Source organism: Ambystoma mexicanum, chromosome 6q, assembly GCF_040938575.1.
Source record: "Ambystoma mexicanum isolate Mex_15411 chromosome 6q, UKY_AmexF1_1, whole genome shotgun sequence".
NCBI lineage: Eukaryota > Metazoa > Chordata > Amphibia > Caudata > Ambystomatidae > Ambystoma > Ambystoma mexicanum.
The window spans coordinates 1,210,333,082-1,210,347,827 of record NC_090937.1 but is presented as its reverse complement, the minus strand read 5'-3'; positions in this window follow the sequence as shown (position 1 = coordinate 1,210,347,827).

The window sequence follows — 14,746 nt, the reverse complement described above, 5'->3', positions numbered from 1 at the left end:
TGGGTTCTCGGCACGGTTGGGTTCTCCTCTTTTATGTTATGTGCATATTTGACGAACATTTTAAAAAGTACCAGGAATCCTTGATTATAACACCGACTATGTGGAGGTTACAACCCTGGGAGCATGTACCGTAAGCAATGAGCTTGGCAGAATGACACCTGTGAGTGTAGCACAGCCTATGGTTTTTATTTATATTCTATTTTTCAAATGACATGATGCAGTTAAATCTTTCTAAGATAGGTCTGTTCATTGCTAAAAAAAAAGAAAAATAGTGCACACATGTCACTCTGCTGAGCCTGTCTACAGACACCTCTTACCAGCTGACAGTTACAAAGAGATATGTTGATTACTGCAAACAGTCTTGTGGGACCAAAATAAATACCAGCAGCCAGAGTCTGCCTGTAACTGTGAGCAGCCCTGATAAAACATGTTCTAATTGTGTTTCCCAGAACCTGGTGCTATATTATTGTCAGCTTGGTTGATAGTGAATCCTTCCACTGATTGGGCCTTATGTATATCAGTGTATAGGACTGGGTTTCACCCCCATAAAAAATATTTCTGCTCAGATGAGGGAAACCCCTTTTTATCTCTTTTTTGGCTGGGTTTGAATGCCACTTTGATCTTGACATAGACATTGGTTATACTTATGTGTGTAATCCTGGTTGTTTCTCCATAGTTGGATAAGTGCTCATCTTCTCCAGAGGACAGGCTATATATATCCCCATGGAGATTCAGTGGGGGGTTAGCTAGGTACAACTGCTGCAATGGTGGGCCCTACCAGGACCTTGAAACACTTGTGTATAGGCGTGTTATAAATTCCATATCATATCACACTGAGGTGGAAATTAACAGTGACTCCTTGATGCAGTAAAGAGAGGAGAGCAAGCGGAGTAGTCAGAAGGGAAACACCAGTCCACAAGAGGATCCCATCTTTTTGGATTAACCCAGGCATCCCTCACTTTCTGAGCTCCCTCTCCAGTCCATGAAGAAAAAACAATCTGGGACTGACATCATCAGCCAAACAACCCTGAAAACAGCAGACGAGATTGGACCCATTAAAGAATGTTTGAAGGGGACCAATCCAGTGTTGGTGTTCTCCTATTTAAGGGCGTGGAACATCCGCACCTGCTGAAACATGTTGGCACCATAGAGGAATAATTTCACCTGATAATCTGTTTAGGGTACAGTCTGCCCCAAAGTCCACTATGATAGAGGTGAAGATGAAGGATTCAAAGAAACGAGGAAACCGTTTCCCTGAACCTTCACAGAGAAATACTTGGGGTGATCTACTGTCTGAGAAGATCAACTGCAAGCTGAGTCCACTAGTTTCCTGTAATGTGTACACTAGACTGTACAGCCCCTGCAAGTGCCCTATGGAAATATTCCTGGCTGGGAAGTGCAGAACAAGCATCCACCTTTTCCGTGGATACCCAGGACTGGGTGCCCCATCAACAATAAGTCAGGAACCAGTCCAAAATTCCGGCAGCCAGAGTGTTCCTTTAACTGTGAGCAACCATGATACAAAATGATCTAATTGCGTGACCCCAGATACTAGTGCTAATGGTGACTCATTCTCCTGACGTGGATTTATGCATATCAGTGTCTAGGACTGGGGTTCACCCCTAAACATATACTTGGGCCCAGCCAAGGAACCCCTTTTTATCTCTATGGGAAGGCATACCAATTTTACCTTCACATAGGCAATGCTTATGCATCAGCAAATAATATAAAAGTAAACACTCCTTAAACCTAAGGTTGACATATTTAGATTGCACACCAAACTGCAAAAGAAAAGAACATTTAATCACGCATGCAGTAATAACAAAAATGAATTATTTGTACAGCAAAACGATTCATACAAAATGTACCTGTTTAAAAGACATTGTGGTGATTCTAAATATACATACCAACAGAAAACAATAAATTATTATTATTATTATTATTATTATTATTATTATTATTATTATTATTATTATTATTTTATTTACCTGTGTTTAGCCATATTGCGGCTTTTACAAGGAATAAAATTGTTTATTCCGAAATAAAAAAAAGTCCTGCATGCTCAAATGTTTTTCAGTTTTTCAAATTTTCCTTTGCAGCGATTTTCTGTAGAGCTATATTTAAAATCTTAGTTCCTGTGATCACCTATCTGGTGTTTGCTCCCGAAATGATGCAGGCCCACCAAACTTCTTCTTCACGTAGGTCGTACCTCGAGAACAAGGGACAAAGATAAACTGACCTTGCTTCTATAGTTGCTGGGCAAGACAGCATCACATGTCTGATGGATTCAAGTTGGTGGTTCTCAGGGCAAAGTCTGCATTCATTTGAGTTGGACTGTGATCTTCCCTCCAAGATTTCACACGATGGGAGTTGATTAAGTCGTGCTCTCATAAAGGTTCCTCTTAGGGTTTTATCAGGAAATTTTGTGATTTATGCCAGCAGATCTTTACGTTTATGTGCCTTCTGTGGCAAATGAGACAAAGATTTGTAGGATGCTGTTTGTTCTTGGGTGATTATCCAATCCAAGTCTTCCATTTTCTGCTTGACTCTCAGAGGGTTGAAAATCAAAGTATCCTCCATACAAGCTATCGAGTTGAGCAGGATTTTTTTCTTTTCCACCCAGACGGTTAGCTTATGGCAGGTTCCTTTGGCAATTTTGTTGCCCATCAATCTGTGGACTGGCAGGCTGTCTGGCATTAGGATCTTCCTGAACAGATGCATGCTGATATGGTCTATTGATGCCGAAAGTGACCTAGTTCTTGTTGAATTACTGCAGCGGTATTGGACTTCGGCAAATTAAGGACAAACCTTCCAATTTAGGCCATAAAGCAGAAGGAATAGCCGGACCAGCGTCTATCCCATAGGTGATGGCAGGGATCACTTTGCATTTGTAAAATTGTTTGGCAGGAGCAATGAAAACCTGCCATACTTTCTGTCAATTGCGTGGATTTGAGCTGCAAGGTTACAAGCTTTGCTCCACAGGACTTTTGCATTCCAGCATCAACTTTTGAGCAGTCTATTGTTACCACCAGATATTTGAAAAAGGCCACTTGTTTGACTTTAGTTCTGTCTACGAACCAGTTGTGCTTCAGGTCTTACCTTTGAGACTTTCGCCAAGATCAACATTTTTGTTTTACTCTTGTTAATTTCTAAGTTGTTTTGCTCGACGTATTGTGCCAGATTGTCCAATTGCCTTTGCAGACCAATACGGGTTTGGTCCAAGAGGATAAGGTCATCGGCGTATAGTAGCCGGGATACTCCTGAGTTCCTGATTTTAGGGGGAAAAGCCTGGACCGTTGTTACAGAGTCTTGGTAGTCCCCTAGAAACGCAATAAACAGGGCAGGGGCCAGTGGGCAGCCTTGTTTAACTCCATGATGTGAGGGAATTTCTGCTGAGAGAATACCTTGACGGCTAAGTCTTACACTAATTTTAGTATCTGAATGGAGTGCGACAATAGGACACAAAATGGAACATGGCACTTCCACAATTTCTCTCAATCGACTCGATCGAAAGCTTGGGTGACGTCGATGAAAGCTAGGTATACTTTTGGTGCACCCTCCTTAATCTTGCTCTTTATGATATTTAGAAGCATTATATTGACTGAGGTGTTGGCATTTTTTAGGAACCCTGTTTGAAGTGGATCTGAACAGGGAGAACACTTTGCCCAAGCTTGAAATCTTTCAAGAAGCAGGTATGCAAAAATCTTCCTGATGATATCCAGGGGGGCTATCGGGCGATAATTGGTTGGGTCATCTCTTGCACCCTTCTTAAAGATGGGTACCCCCACAGCTGTAGTCCAAGAGGTTGGAATTGATTTTGTATCTTTGCACCGGATAAATATCTGACTGATAAACCTTGCCCACTCCACCGGGTGGTTTTTCAAGTCGATATTTGTCTGGTCGTCTGGGCCCGGGGCTCTCGATAGCTTCACCTCCTTGATAATCTTTAGAATATCCTCTCTGTCACTCCGGTCTTCCCACTCGGTGTTTTCATAACCAAGACATTATCATTCCTTGTTTATAGAACAAACTAACATGATCCATTCCCCTCCAAAAATCAAAAAATGAAATTTGAAATGCTGCTTGGGAGAATGATACAAGCAAGGACTAAACATTAAAATGTATTGCTTCTTTTAAATGTAACCATGCCTATATGCATCAACACTAATATTCAAACGCAAGTATATTTCACTTTCCTATGATCGTTTATGAGTAAATAATATTTCCAAAATGTGCAGGCGACAATCCTAAATTTCGGGTCTCATTGCTGGGAGTGTACATCAAGAGAATAATGAATGTGTCATCATAAGAGACTGATCGCAAGATCAACGTAAAGAAGACCCTATCTGTTATTTCCCTGGTGAGGGTCAAACATTGACATGTGCATGTAGATAATGAAGGACATTTACAGTGAAATACTGCTTAATCATACATTATTTCATGACTTTTCTAATCAGTAAATATTTTCTAAAACATATGGGTGTCAGAAATGTTCTGATCTGTGATGATTGTTTGAACAATATCTATTGCATTTACAGAAGATGTGTTAATTTTTTATTTTACACCAGGTTCTGTCTGTTACAATTATGATGTCCATGTAAACTGTTATATTATGTTGTGCAAATTGTTAGTTATATTTAGTTTCAATTCATTAATATATTGTTATTCTCTGAAAAGGTTTCTATAACAATACAATTCAACACGTCATTCTATTTCTTCTGTTCTACTTTCTCTTCAATGGCTATCCTTTGAATCTCGTTTGGTTTTTGATTTCCTTTGTACTGTTTTTAAGTGCCTCTGTGGCCTTGCTCCACCTTATCCGTCTTCTCTTACCTCGTTCTATCTCCATAACGTTCTCTTTGTTATCAATCCCTTTGTCTTCCTACCGTTCCATATCCTCCTTGTGCCTCTTCCCGTTTTAGTTCTTTTTCCCCCTTTGCACATAAACAGTAGAATGTTCCCTCCTCTCAACTTCATCTTTTTCTTTTTTCAAATCTCGTCTAAAAGCATATCTTCTTTCTAACTGATTTATGGTTTGTCCATTTACTCATTTCACTGCTGCTTGCTTTGTAAAGCATTTCGGCCTCAAGCGCTCTAGAAATAAAATAAAATTAAAAACAGAAATATCTGGCACATCATCCTGTAGGTCTTTTTCTATAATGAGAGTGGTCTCTCAATTTATTTAAATTTTTCTTTTCTATTTATTCATTATAACATTGTATATTGTTACCACACAATTAGGAGGTTTTGTAATCATGGTTGTTTCTCTGTAGATGGGTAATTGTTCACCTTTATGTTGTATTTATAGCGCACAAGAGACAAGAGCCCGGAGGCATAGGGGTGCCAAAAACAGGACACTACAACAAAAAACAAAATATCCGAGAAGAGGTCAGAAGCAATGCAGATCAGGCTGAGGATGGCAGAAAGATTCAGTCAAATAGGATAGTCTTTAGCCTGCTCGGAAATAGATGGAAGCTGGAACAGGATCTAAGGGCCTGAGCAAGGGCATTCCAGTTCCGTGGAGCGGCATACAGAGGACAGACAATATCCCCAGGGAGATTCAGATGGTGTTTGCTGGGTACAACTTCTGCAAAGGTAGGCCCAGCCAGGACAATGAAGAGCGCTGACTGAGGTGGAAATGATCACTAACTCCTTGATGCAGTGAAGAGAGGAGAGCAAGCAGGGTTATAGGAGTCAGAAGGGAAGCACCAGTCCACAAAAGGATCCCATCATCTAGGATTCTATCAATGATCCCTCACTTCCTGAACTCCCTCTCACTCCCTGTTGACAAAGCAATCTGGGACTGACATCTTCAGGCAAACGATCCTGAACACAGAGACCAAGATCGGACCCATTAGAGAAGGTTTGAAGGGGACCAATACACGGTTGGGTTTGTCCATTTTGAGGGAGTGGGACAGAAACACCTGCTGAAACATGTTTGGACCATAGAGGAACGATTTCACCTGGAAATCCTTTTGGGGTACATTCTGCCATGAAGTCCACAATGATAGAGGTGAAGATGAAGGCTTCAAAAAAAGAAGTTAACGGTTTCCCTGAACATTCCCAGAGAAACACTTTGGGCGATCTGGTTGTTTAACAAGGTCAACTGCAAGCAGAGACCACTGGTTTCCTGCAACCTGTGCACTAGAGTTTACTGCCACTGCAAGTGCTCTCTGGCAATGTTCCTGGCTGGGAAGTGCAGAACAAGAATCCACCTTTTCTGTGGATAACCAGGACATGGTGCCCCATCAACCATAAGTGAGGAACCACTTCTGGGCACAGTTTTGCCATTTCAATCTCTTTTCAAGCTTGATTAATTGCTTTGTGATGCTGTTCTAGCAACTGCCAGCACCTGGAGCTGCCTCCGACCCTAACCACTTTTTGATCCTCTTTTGAGCCATTGAGCCACTGACACAACCCATATCCTACCTACCTGCAGCAATGTTTTGCTGATCACAACTTAAGAACGACATTGCATCCTAAGTCTTCCTGAGCCTACTGAAACATTTTTAGACACCAATCTGACAGCCTGTTCTTGACCCAATTTGAGCTGATGACTGTTACAGGGCTGCATTGCATCACTTGTCCATATTGAGCTGACTAACCTGTCTCAATGCATGTGATGAGTTGGGAGTCAAGTGACTTGAAATCTCTCAACACTGACCCACTTAGAATCCTTGTGCGAAGCTGCCCTTACAAAGATAAACCTTTTTGGCTACCTGAACTTGTTCAGTTCACCTGCCATGTCATAATAGGTCCTAGATCCCACTCTTCAACTTTTTAAATGGCACATTCAGTGAAATTGATTTTGCTATTGCAATTCTTGCCTATCCATGTCTTCAGACCCAGAGGGAAAATTTCCATTATGAAGTCTGCATATTCTGTGTCTACTCTTGAACAGGTGGTTTGTAGTGTTTTAGATTATTGTGATTTTTCTTGTTTTAGGTTAACTAAAACCTACTATAGTTGCAGAAACTAGGGTGTACATTCCTTTATGTTGGTACCACGTACCATTGTTGAGGAGTGCAGCCTGTCCTGAGCTCACAATACGCCATGCGGCAAACGAGGTATACCTGTCAGCTGTGCCTGTTTCATTGCCTTTATGATTGGCATCACTGCCGGTTTAGTAGTAGTGTGGGGTTAAGTTGGAGTTTTATCCAATTTTCATCTCTGTTGTCCTGCAGAACACAAGTCATTTCATCATAATGACCCTTTGATGTTCTTCAATTTACAAAGTGACAAGTTGCAAGATTCAAGCTGTGATTGCCATTGAGTTCAATTGTAGTGCACAAAACAGGACACTGCACTAACACTGTTCTTTTAGATTAAAAGGGTAGATTATGGTTTCCTTCCTTAATATTCTGCAGTAATTACCTTACTGCTTTCAATACAAAAAATACTATTGGAAAATATCTGTTTAGTAACGTAATAATTGCAGTTTAATCATCCATAGATGAATATTGTCATTGTATTTTATGTTCATATTGTTCTATTCCTAGCCAATCGAGTGGATTCCGTTGGTAGGTTTATTGTGCACACTCATCATTGAAATGACACTTTAGAGCCCTATGGACCGAGATGTCCTTATTGCAGGTTAATGAGCATGTCCAAAGTTAGAGACGCAAGGCGAATCTGTGTGTCGTAAGTAGGCAAAGGGTAATTAACCCATGAGATAAGGGCCCCCTCTGCGATGCACAGGGCTAATATTAGTGTTGGTAACAATAAAGGTTACATATTTGCTGTGTGAAATAAAGAAATGTTAGTTTAACAATAAGTAAAGCACTCAAAACATGTTTGTAAATTACATTTAGTTTCATTGTGCCATGTTTACAAAGCCTGGGCATCTTCATGAGGTAAGCAATTGAATTGGAATTTTGGACAAACTGTGGTACACAGTTAAAATGAACAGTTTTATGTTCAATTAGGATGCAGTGTCTTGCAAAAAGAAATCTGGCACAAGAATTGCAGTGCTGTTTCCTGAATGAAGGGCTGAGATTATGATGATTTCCTGGCTGCTTTTTACGTCAAAATGTCTGAAATGCAGTCAAGCAAGTTGTTGGCTGAATTTTAACTCTTCTATTTGACTGGTAATGGCCAGTAATGACCTCCATTTATGTCATGTTCTTTTATGATATTTTACATTTTGTATTTACTATTTGCATTTATTTGGAGAACAACCGCTTCTGACACCATTCTGACACCATTGACCACTCCACCTTGCTCCTTCGGCTGTCGAGGGCTGGTGTCTCCAGCTTAGTCCTAAACAGGTTTGATTCCTTTCCATCTGATCGTTCTCAATCACTTTCTCTTCATCCTTTTCAATCTGATCCTGTTTTCATCACTTGAGGGGATTGCCATGGTTCTGCTCTGTCCCCCGGGTTTCACTGCTATTCATACGCAGTTGATACTCAAATCATTGTGCATCTGGCAGCAGCAAACGCAGCATATCGTCTGCGCTGCGGCTTGGAATCCATGGATAAATGGATGAATAAAAACTGGCTGAAGCTGAATGTGGACAAAACAGAAGTTCTAATAATTGGGAATTGGGCCTTCTTTCTCTAGGTCCATCTTCCTATCCCAGTTGCTGTTGTCAAGGACCTGGGCTGTACATTTTCTGGATCTCTTTCCGCTGAAGCCCAGAAGAGTATGGTTTGTCAAAGTGGAAACTTTAAATTGAAAATTCTCCATAAGCTCCTCCAATTTCTACTGGTCCACTTAAGCACTCTGGTGGTTGCATCCACAATCTTTGATATTACAGTCTATTGTATTTCTCTCTATCTAGCCCAACCCTGCTATCTTTTCATCAATCTGTAGATTTTGCAGAACTCTGCAGCTACAGCTGCCACGAATATTCCATTTCACCTCTCTATATTGCCAGATCTTCACTCCCTTCATTGGCTACCTATCGCCTGCTATATTGATTTTAAAGAACAGTGTATTGTTTGTCATGCCTTTTTGGCACAGGCACAGAACATCTCCAAGCAATATTCTGCTCATACATTCCTTCTCGTACTTTAAGGTCAGAGCATGCTATTCTGATTCAGATGCCAAGTTTCAAAATCTCACAAGTGGAAAGGAGAGCTTTCTCAGTGGCTGCAGCAGCTCTTTGCAACAAACCTCCTCGCCCTTTACGTGCAATAGAAAGTCACTTTATATTTCAATGCCATCTTAAAACATATCTATTCTAGCCATGTGTCCTTTCTTTTTTCTGCTGCTCCCTTTCTCAATGCAGCACCATGATTCCTTAAATGGCAGAGGTTGCACTTTGTAAGAGCTATTAACATACCATATTAACATGATAGCGATGGCAGTTTCAATCAGAAATTACTTATAATCCCACATTTACAGATAGCAGAGGCATTACCCAGAAGGCTGTCACCCTGAATTCTCCGAGATACCGCAATGAGAAACTCAGCTTTTCCTGAGGCCTTCCATCCAGACAGCACATATGAAAACTTTAACTCTGCTGGTGCAGGAAGCAAAGAACCAGAAGAAAGGCCATCACTGTCTACATCCCATGTATCCCATACTCTGGAACCTCCTCCCACTCAACACCAGACTCTACATTTCAGGAAGGAACTTAAGGCCCTCTTCTTAAAGGCATGGCTCTGTCTAACACCTAGGGCCGCACATTCTTCAGCCCCCACTCAAATTGAGACTGGGTGAACCTCTCCCCCCTGTTTACTCCCTGTTTACTTGTAGATACTTTGATGCACATTACCCACCCTACCCCTCCCACGTTGCTCCCAGCTTTCTTGTATCTCAACTTCCTTCAAGTTGTCATTACCTGTATGATTTGTAAAGCTCTCCATTGCTCCCCAAAGCTAGGTCCACTCTCAAATAAATATCCTTTATAATAATAATAATAATAATAATAATAATAATAATAATAATAATAATAATAATAATAATAATAATAATAATAATAATAAAAGGCATTCTGTACAAAAGCTAGTGATAAGCCAGTTTATGATGGTTTTAACAAAATGAGACATAGACCAGGGAAATACACTGAAAAAGTTACTTACATATAAACTAGAGGAGAACTGTTTGAATATACACATTTACATAATTATGCACCACTGGAGTGAGTGCTGTGGTCAGTAAGGAGGATGGGAAAGGTGCTGTAAGTGCTCCCTCATAGGCACGTAGGTCAGGTTTAAACCAAGCTTTGAAGAGCTTCACAGTCTGACTGGCTTTGAATATGACTGGTAGCCAGTTCCATTGGAGTGGGGCGAGTATGGATAAAGAAATAAAGTGAGAGAAATTCCATCTTAATCCAACGATTTTGGCAGAGTAATTCTATTACTATTAGATTAGTAGAAGTGGATTAAAGTCCTAAAGAGGGAGCAAATGTGCATGGAGAGGCCATCAGTAGGGTGTCAGTTGGCAGATATGGGGGAGGATCTAAATAGGTTGTAGAGAGTGCAGGAAGAAAAGTTGAAAAGCTTGTTTAGTGGGAGAAAGTAGTAGAGAGGAAGGTCAAAGTGTAGGCAATACAGTAGCCGAAATTGCTGAGCATGAGTGTAGAGATTAGAATTTGCATAACGTGGTGAGCAAGCAATTGATGTATTTTCCACATGTTGCAAAGGTTAATGCAAGCAGCAGAGGTAGTAGTAGAGATGAATTGTTGCACTTTGAGGTCACTATTAACAAGGATCCCAGGGTTGTGGGTCTTGGGCAAGGGAGAATGACACAGAAGAGAGCAATCCTCAGACATTTGGCAATCTGTTCTGCGATGCCTGGGTTGAAGGAGGGAAAGGCGAAAAGGATCACATTGTCACAAGCAGAGAGGTGATGGTGAACGCCAAAGGGTAAAATAAGTTTACTTGGGGCATGGCTATAGAGGGTCAAGAGCAGAGGTCCAAGGATTGACCCTCGGGGTATGCTGTTTGGGAGCTGGGTAGCTTGAGAGGTTCATGAGTTCCTAGAGATTTTAACGCCATGACCTGCCAGGTCGGAGGCAAATCAGGCAAGAGCATACATGTGAAACCTAGGTTCTGTCGATTGAGGATGAGAGCAGAGTGTTCTATGGTATAAACAGCTGTAGAGATGGCCACAAGGTAGAGTATAGATGAGAGTTTGGCCTGGTGAGCATCAGAGAACATGTTGGAGACATGACAAAAATGGTAAACTGTGGATAAACGGGGCAATACAAAAGGCATTTATGAACATAGTTCGACTTTTGTTTTACTCATTATGTTGCCTTTGTACATATTTTAAAATGTTTCTTTGAATCTTTCTTAATATTTGTAACATATTGGAAGTGCCCTTAGTTGATTTGATATGACTTTTTACCATGTTTATCAGTGCACCATGTTCTCCGTTGCTCCAATATAGCTGCCTCACTGAGGCACTGTTTCCATTGCTGTGCCTTCCTTTACTTGTCCTAAAACGTTCACTGCCAGGCCAGTCCACATTTTGCTTACTGGTGTTTTGCTGTCTAGTTTTCTACCAAAAGTACAGCACACAGTAGTCCCTGTTAAATCAGACACTTCACAATGCACATTGGTAGCCATCCCAGTTGCCCAATACATGCACCAGGGAATTTGACTTATTTTTCATCACTCTCCCTTCTCCCCCTCATTTAGCTATCCCTGAAATTTAAATGCTAGCAACATTAAACTGTATTTCCTGACAACCTCAGGATTCGGATGTTTGACGAAAATGGCTATGATATCAGCCAGTCCATTGGGGTCCAATGATTATCTGGTTAAAATGTTTCCTTCCCCATGCAGAATTTAAGCCAGGTCTCATGCTGTACACATTCTCAGTTGTCCATACACAGGCATCTTAAGAGAATGGTATACACGCATATAGTCAGTCACAAACATAGAGGGTTATTTTCAAGATTTTTCCACCACACTTTGATGCTCCATGAGTCCTAGGCCCTACCCAGAACTTTAGGACCCATGCCTAAAACCTCAATGTTTACTCTCTCATTATACCGCTTTAGGTCTGCAGAACCACCATAGTCAATTTAGAAAACTTTCATGGAATTATCATCCAATAAAAAGGTACCCCATGCTATGATGTAGTGGCCTCAGAAATATCTGTAATTCCCCAACCAGCCAATATGATTGAATTATTTTCTCTTTAGCCATTCCAATTGAAGATTTGCATTTAAAAATGCGGATACGCATATGTTACTGGAACAATTCAGACAAGCTAAAATGACTGGCAGGATGTTCATCAAGCCAAGCAAAGCGCTCGAGTTGACCCAGGCTACAGCCTCACATAATGATTTGGTACAAATCACTCCTGAAATGTATTGTGTAGATAGTTATAGGTGTCTGAAAATGTGCATTTCCCATTAATTTCCCTGAAGGCATATTTACTTCAAACGTTCACGAAAATCAGCTGACTGGTCCAGAAAGTGTGTTTTCGCAAACAAAATTCACATCTGCATGACATTTAAAAACGACATGCAGAGAAGTTTTCTTATGTATATTTGGGCAGGTACATTTTGTGTGTCCGTTGTTTAATTGTAAACATTGTGTCTGGTTAAACAAGGACAATTCATTGTGCTTCGTGACAAGAGGATCAGATAGTCAACAAGCCCAATGCCACAACATATATCAATTTGCTTGGCTGAACTCTCCTGGGTTGTTGTATTGCATTGAACTATCCAAGCCCACAGGATTCTCGGCAGCATTCCCCCGATAATGCTTGAAATTTCCAAACCCTGTCATCGTAGGCACTCAACAAGTGCCCCCCTCTTCTTTCAATGGTCACCTCCAATCCCTTCAAAAGTGTTTTTCTCCCTGGCCCTCTCCTGGCCATTTGCTCTTATCATTGTTTGGTTAGTGTGACACATGTTTGTTCTCTGATGTGGACTTGATTGAAATGCAAGTGCTGAATTTCAGGGGCTGCATTAAATCTGATCACTTTAGCTCTCTCTTATCAAATGTTTTTTTCACAGAATTTCAAGGGTTTTTGTTATACCTCAGTTTCCTCATTTCCCACTAGCCACAAATAGTTTTCATTTGAACCCACTAGCCATGGCCCACAGCTATGGCCAGTGACGACAGCCGAACATTTTGCATAGTTTCTTGAGGTTTCACTGCCTATGTATTTGTACATGGCATCTATGCGTGTTGCACCAATATCTTTCTTTTGGGCCCACTAGCCATGGCCACTGGCCATGTGAAACCATTCATTTGTTACCAAACACCCATTGCCCCCTGCCGAGTAGATGTAGGCACTGCAGATGTTAAACTGTTTTTTTCTACATCCTTATTCCCGTGATAATTTCACAGTAATTATTCCCAATAACAGAAATTCCTGCAGAAGAGTAGCAGTCCACCGATTCCGATGATAATGGGAAATAATGCTTAGAATTAAAAAGTCTTCCACGTCCCCACGGGCACTCAATATGTGATACCCTTCTTTTTTCCAGTCCCCTCACTACACTCATTGGGCATCATTACAAGTTTGGCGGTCAGGAAATAAGGGTGCTGCAGTTCATGCCCCTATTGGCAGTGTTTTCACTGAACCACCGGCACCAATAGCAATGATGCTGGTCCTTCAGTAACCCCATTCCTGGTGTGTCCTAAGGGTTAGAGGTTTCTCGAGGACACCAGTCAGAGATTTGGTTTTCTCAGAATTCGTCAACATGTATTAAGGATTTCTCATTTTTGTGAAGATTGTCTTAAAATTGAAACTCTACAGTACCTTGTGACGGAATGTATGAAATGAATGGAGTAATTCATAGAATTTAGCGCAGAAGCAGCACACGCGGGCAGCGCAGAGAGGAAGCGTGCGCCAGCGTGCACTAGCTGCGTGCGCCAAAACCCATTTTCATGTACAGCATATGCATGGATACTTACATCCATAACCAGCCGTGGCGCAGAGTGGTGCAGCGACCCTGCAGCAGCGTCAGTTATCCCCCCAACCCCGCCCTGAGTGCCAAAAACTTTGCACAAATCCCCTACATGGCGCAAAGGCCAGTGCACCAGCATTCAGCCCCCAACCATGAAAATGCGCTAAAAACACCACACAGCCCTCACGCGCCAGCAAAATCGTATATAAAACTCCCTGCGCACCCCTCAGATTATGCATACCCCGCTCGCACCAGCGAAATTGCATGTAAAACTCCCTGTGCACCCCTGGAATATGGGTACCCCGCTCGCGCGAGTGAAATAGCATGTAAAACTCCCTGCGCATCCCTGGAATATGTGTACCCTGCTCGCGCCAGTGAAATCGCGTGTAAAACTCCCTGTGCACCCATGGAACACGTGTAACCCGCTCGCGCCAGCAAAATTGTGTGTAAAACTCCCTGCGCACCCTTCGGATTACGCGTACCCCACTCGTGCCAGTGAAATCACATGTAAAACTCCCCACGCACCCCTCGGATTACGCGTACCGTGCTCGCGCCAGAAAAATCACGTGCAAAACTCCCCACGCACCCCTCAGATTATGCGTACCCTGCTCACGCCAGCGAAATCGCATGTAAAACTCCCTGTGCACCCCTGTAATACGCATACCCCCCTCGCACCCACAAAATCGTGTGTAAAACTCCCTGTGCACCCTGGAATACGCGTATCCCTCTCACGCCAGTGAAATCACATGTAAAATGCCCCACGCACCCCTGGAGCACTTGTAACCTGCTTGCGCCAGCGAAATTTTGTGTAACACTGCCCGTGGACCCCTGGACTACGCGTAACACGCTTGCGCCAGCAAAATCGCGTGTAAAACTCCCTGCGCCCCCCTGGAATACGCGTACCCCGCTCGTGTCAATGAAATC